Below are 6,708 nucleotides of genomic sequence, written 5' to 3' on the forward strand. Positions count from 1 at the left end.
GGACAATGAAGCAGAACCTTTTATTCACAAGTGAAAGCCCCACCCCATCCTTGGCTGCTCTAGCAAATTAGGAAAAAGAATTTGAAAGATTAAGGGATTTGCTCCATTCGAATCCTCTGTAGCTGGTTTCTGGTGTTGTGAATGTGAGAAGAGAAATGTTCAGGTCACTGGTTTAACCCTGTGCTTGGTATGTTCCCACCCCCTCACTCGGAGCTGGTTCTAAATTATAGTACAACTGTTGTCAAGACTGTAGCTTTTGGCAGAGTGGCTGAAATCGGATCCTTTAGTGGATGGAGTTTTGCATTATGGACTGTGCTGCTACCTCTAGCCTCCCTCCACTACCCGTAGAGTGGAATAGAGCAGCAGACCAGGAAATGATCACCTTGTCAAACATGGTGTTTCATAAACATATGAAGCTGAAGCTCAGATTGGTGTAGTGTTGTGACACAAGGCCGCACAGCAGCTGGTGGAGAGGAGTTGGGATGAGGAACGAAGACACTACGACCACCACAGGTGCTGCTGCAGCACTGCCCGGGCCAGTCCCAGCCCCTAGCATCCTGCCAGGGCTCCGGCTGTGCTGTCCATCCTTCTGCCTGCTGCCAGTGCTTGGTCACCAGTGGAAGAGAGAGGGTGTGTGGTGGAAAGGTAGGCATGGAGAATCATCCCTCCTCTCTCCATTGGATCCTGATTCACTTCTGGGAAACCATTGTGTCATCACTGGCACACGTGGAGGATTGTCTGCTCCTGGCCATGAGTTAACATGAACTTGTGAGAATGCTGAGAGGCAATAGAGTATGTTGGTTAAGCAACCAGACTCTGGACCAGATTCCCTGGGTTAAAGCTCAGTTCTGTCAGTTACTGCTCTGTGATCTTGGGCAAGTTATTTAACTCCTCTGTGCTTTATAAAAATGGAGAAAATAGTATGAGTTTCCTTGCAGTGTTTTGTGAGAATCAAGTGAATCAACATGTGACAGTTGGCTTAGCAGTGCTCCTGGCACTTAGAAAATGCTCAATAAATAGGAGCTATTGTTAACTATAAAAACATTTCCCCAAATTGGCTTCCTCTTCTGCCTTTCCCATCAATGAGCCTCTGATCTTTTAATTCCTGTAGCACTTAGGTCAATACATACACCTTTAACACTATATCATGTGATTTTAGGTGTTGTTCTCAAATATTTTTTTTGTGAAAAATTTTCTCTCCCCAAGTCAGTAAGTTTTTAGACCACATGGGTCACAGAGTAGATGCAAAAGGTACCCCAAAGACATTTTTTTCCTGAACATCTGCATTTTCTTGTTTCACAGATGAGCTCTCTCCACAAAACTGAATATACATCTTTTGATTTTCAGGATTGGGAAACAGACAAGTAGTTCAACTATAGAGACTTCATCTGCTTTGTTCTCTGCTGTGGCCCCAGTGTCTAGGGCTGCACTTGGAACATAATGTAACTGATGCTCAACACCCATAAATATTTCTTGAATGAAATGAAAAGGTCCATTTTTTTCAGGTGTCATGTAAAGGTGTTATAGAGTCAGTTGCTTCCCTGTGGCAACTGGATCTTACTTACTAGGGAAAAGCTAGTAGCCTCCCTTTGCGAGAAGTCATGCTCTGGATCCTGGTAGAGTTGCCTTGGGCTCCTTTGTAAAAGAGGATATCTGTACTGACTCTTACTCCAAAGGCCTGATGCAGTACCATATATATTTGCCTTTAAACATTTGAAGAATCATCATGGACAGAAAGATTAGAATTATGGCCAATCATGGAATCGAAGATGTTATATTCAGGCAAATTTTAGGTCAATTTAAGCACTTTCCAGCATTTCAAGCTCTGATATTTACAGGCAGAGTCTGTATGATGATTTCTTTGGAGATTTTGTAAGTAGGAAATTAACAGGTTATATAGAAAGGGGAATCAAATGCCCTATAGGGTCTTATCAAGCCATATTCTATGATTCATCTTCTGGTTAATTAGCCTTCAAACACCTAATGAGGGGCTTCTATGTTGCTAAGCCCTAGGCAAGGTATCAAGGGAACAAAAGATGAATTAGGCATGATGCCTTCTTTATGGTAGCTATCATTCAAGTGGGGAAGTAAGATTTGAAAATAGATAACAATATTCTGTGTCAAGTGCTAGCACAGAGATATGTCTCATGTACACTTTGCAGTAAGAGCATGAAGAAAGAGGTGCTAATTCTGACATTGGGATGGTAGGAAGGCAACACAGAGGTATACTATTTGCTCCAGGTTTTTTTTTTTTTTCTTAAATCACTCATTTTATTTATTTACTTATTTTAAATTAATTAATTATTTTATTTTTGGCTGCATTGGGTCTTTGTTGCTGCGTGTGGGCTTTCTCTAGTTGCAATGAGAGGTGGCTACTCTTTTTTTTAAAAAAACATCTTTATTGGAGTATAATTGCTTTACAATGGTGTGTTAGTTTCTGCTGTATAACAAATTGAATCAGTTATACATATACACATATCACCATATCTCTTCCCTCTAGTAAGGTTTTATAATGATTAATACTATATATTGCCATGGAAGCATTGTTCTTTTTAAATCAAAAATTAACCCATCTTTTCCTTTAGTAACTCTCAGCCTTTTTTTTTTTTGACACGAAGCTTGTAGGATCTTAGCTCTCTGACCAGGGATGAAACCCCGGCAGTGAAAGCGCCACTGACCACTGGACCGCCAGGGAATTCCCCATCTCTCAGGCTTAAGCTGCATATTTTCAGCCTGAATTTCAGGTTGAGGTGCGTTATGCCATAGAAATATCAAGTTTTATTGGTAATTTCAAGAATATAGGAAATCTACAACCGTGATAGAGAGACAGCCGAGATTTCAGTGTGCTTCCCTGGTCCTTCTTTTTACATCCACGTGGACTCTCTTCCCCTAAATAATATTATTATTTAGATCACCTCGAACAGCATGGAAAGTGTATAAGTTATGAAACATATCCATTTTATACCCCACCCCAAACCATAAACCTATAGATTATAGGTTTATTCCAAGTAATCCTCTAGCCAGGGACATCCTGCTAAGGGCATTCTGTAGATAAGGTCTCTCCCACGGAGCAAAAATCATTAGTTAGCAGAGGTCCAGAGGTCCCGCTGAGAAGGACATTAGGCAGTCACCTGGCTTCATTCTCCCTACTCCCTCCACGTGGGCAGTGCACTGATTGCAGACCAGCTATTTCAAATCTGTACTCTCCAGTTCCACTAAAAATATTAAAAGCAACTACATTAGACCCTGTAGTTTGGTCTGTGTTTTTATGTACATCTTTATAGCACACCTCATAATTATCAACGTCTCATCCTCCGGTATAATCCCAAGACTATACTGTTGCTAAATTATTTGATTTCCAACATATTGGCTTCCTTGACTATTGGAAACTCAATTAAGTTACATATTATTTAGTAGTTGCCATGTTAGTTATCTCCAATTATTGGAATACTGTTATTTTAATTTTCTAGTAGTTTTAAGTGTATCATAAAGACATGGATAGAGCAACTGTAAAAATACATCTAGGTTGACGGATAGATAGACCTTTCAGAATAGGCTACATTCCACTAATTTGTGCCTCCAGTGCAATACATCATAATTCATTCTTTAGTTGCTTGTTTTTCTTAGACTGTAAGCCTCAAAAGTGTATCTGTTTAAAAAAAAAAAAAGTGTATCTGTTTTGTTTACCTGTCTATCCAGAATCTAATAATGATTCCTGGCATAAATCTGAATGAACACCTTTTCAAGCGCCAGTTATTGAAAAAAATTAATTATAATGTTCATTTGTTATTGTTATCACTAGTTTCCACAAACGTGGACACTGTCTGCCAAAATGTGTAGTGCTGTAAATTACTGAGAGGAAAAGATGTCATAATGCCTACAACTTGCTGCATATTGAGTTTTCCCTCCAGTCAAGTATATTAACACTTTCCTTAAAAACTAAATTTCTAATCATGTTCACCATATTCCAATATTTTTACAACCAAATATATAGCATCCAGCCCAAGGAAAGGACCTTGTTTCCAATGAAAAACTATTTGCTTCCTTAGACTTTTTCCAATTCTATTTGGAAGGATCCACCAAAAATGGAGTCTTAAAACATACTTGAGCTCCAATCACTAATGAAAAATTGAGTTAGCAATTAAAGATAAATAGTAGTAAGAAATTTGCAGTTTTAAATGAGAATAGGACTTGCTAGTGTGTTGTCCCCAATTAGTAAAAGGAGTTCCCCTTTTCACTTCCCTTTCCTAAGTTTTTGTTTTTATTTACAAAAAATCTTTCTTTTGTCAAGATACTGTTTTTTAAATTGTTCTATGAGTGTTCAAATACCCTGAGGTTTAGAAACAATTCACGGCAGTGATGTGGTTGTATTTTATTGGGAGCAGGGCGGAAGGCTGCTTGTGTTTCCAGAAGAGTTTGATTTTTTCGTGTTTTTATTGGTGGGACAGTTTGATTTTGAATTTTGCATATTTTTAATAGTGAAAAAGTGGCTTTTCATAGGGAAGGCAGTATGTACCACTGATTCTGGGATCTTGGTAGCATTACTCTGGAAACAAGTGCATTTTCCTAAGTGATTGATAGGTTTGGGAATTTAAATCATACACGGTTTAGATTCCTACGTGTTCCGTTCCTTTCCATTAATCATCAACCACATTGTCGTGGATGGAAAATTAAAGCAACAGCTTCTATTTTTGAGAAACAGTGAGCATCATTCTTGCCAAAGTGCAGCATCATTGAAGCCATTAAAGAATAAATGACTAATTGAGCACAGTAGTGGACTGATGTGATTTTAGGTACAGTTTTTATTTTATTGCAAGGCACACAGTCATATATACAATGCATAATTATCACCTTCTAAGTACAAGATATAAAGAATATACATTAGAGTAAAGACCATATGGATATGCTTCTGTTTCAGAGAAGAAAACCGCCTTAGGGCAAGCAGGTTCATGCCCTTTGGGGAAGAGATTTTCATATTTATGCTGAATCTTCCAGGCAGCTCTTGCTTAGAAAATAAATCTCACTGAGTGGACATACAATCTTGTCACATCTTAGAGCTTAAAAAGCTCCAATTTAAAGCCAGCCAATGTATTCCTTTTATTCCAGTTAATTCTTCTTATGTCCCGGTACTAGATGAAACACCTATAAATTGCCTGATTAACAGTTATACAGACTTAAGAACTTTATTTCTCAGTAATGCATCATAGAATGAAACCATTTTCTTAAGACTTCTGTGAATTTTCCTTGATTTTCTTCAAAACTATCTTTCCAAACTATGCTTCCTTTTTAGTATTAAGCCTGGAGTTTTGACTTAAACTCTGCATAGGGGATGCATCCAGATTCATAGAGTAACACGAGACACGAACTTCTACTCTTCTACCAGGAGGAATTATGGTTTTTCATCCTCATTGCCACCTCCCGCACGGTTTTATTTCTCTGCCTTTTTCTGACCCCTCACTAGGTCCTGTCTTCCAGTTCTTGCCAGGGAGGGGAGAAGGGGCTCATGGAGGAAGCTGAATTCAAGGTTAGATACGTGCAGTTCTGGTCCCAAAGAGACACAGTGGACAGTACACTCCTTGCCGTGACTGGAGAACAGGAACATGACGAGATGGGACACAGACACACACTCTCACACACTGTGCATGCACACAGTATCCACACACGCACACACACACAATGCACGCACACATACACTCAACTCTCACACACACGCATACACACCTTTGACAGAGAAATATATTTGTGTAAGAGATATTTTTCCTAACATACATGATTCACTTTAACATCCTTTAAAGTACTGCCCTAAAATGACCCTAAAATGACACAGCCATCCTCTCCTCTTCTGCTCTGGGGACTCTGGTGCTTCCAACGATGGAAAAGCTCGGAACACCATGACCTCACGGGCACTGAGAGCTGTTTCCCTCTCTCCTGGGGCTGCAGACTTAGACACGAAGAGATGCAGGACGCTCAGGCTAACCTTCAGACTGCAATAATGCCAAGACGCTATGAGGGCACGTGGAGTGCGAATTTAAAGAGATTGTCATATTTCCCACATCAGCAGGGCTTGTTCCTGGAGCCCTCCATTTAAATATCCCTCTCATATGATGGCCAAAATTTTTAACCATGGGGTGAATGTCAACCAGTATTTAAGCCATTCCTATGTACTTTTAGTTATAAGAATACAAGGACACCTAAGAAAATCAATGACATGTAGGAAATGCTCAAAAGAACACTTCATTTTCATCAGGGAAAACCTTGCCCCACTGCCTTCACTCAGCTGTGCTAGGTGCCATGAAAATCTGCAAAGTAGACAAACATCATCACAGTAAAATTCTGAAACCACGTACAAACTCTTCCATGCAAGGTACGTTTCCAAAAGGAGAGAGTACACACACAGGAGAGAAAGTACTCAGTGAACAGAACTTATCAGTGTAGTGATGACAGTGGTTATATAGTCTATACATTTGATTTTCCTATAAATTCCACAGGATGCTGCCCTAATAACATACAGGCTTAAAGAAGAGATGGGTGTTATTTCTAAATTAGCCCTTTCTTCTGCCCAGGCAAATTGCAGAAAAAGCCATTACCTTGAAACCATACATTTCAGGGGAAAGAAAGAGGAATGTACATATCATCCGGAAGTTTTAGCAAAATCACCCTAAATGTGCTGCCCGTTGGCATTATCCTCAGCAGGTGTGCTCCATGCAA

Source organism: Lipotes vexillifer, unplaced genomic scaffold (genome assembly GCF_000442215.2).
Source record: "Lipotes vexillifer unplaced genomic scaffold, Lipotes_vexillifer_v1.1 scaffold69, whole genome shotgun sequence".
NCBI lineage: Eukaryota > Metazoa > Chordata > Mammalia > Artiodactyla > Lipotidae > Lipotes > Lipotes vexillifer.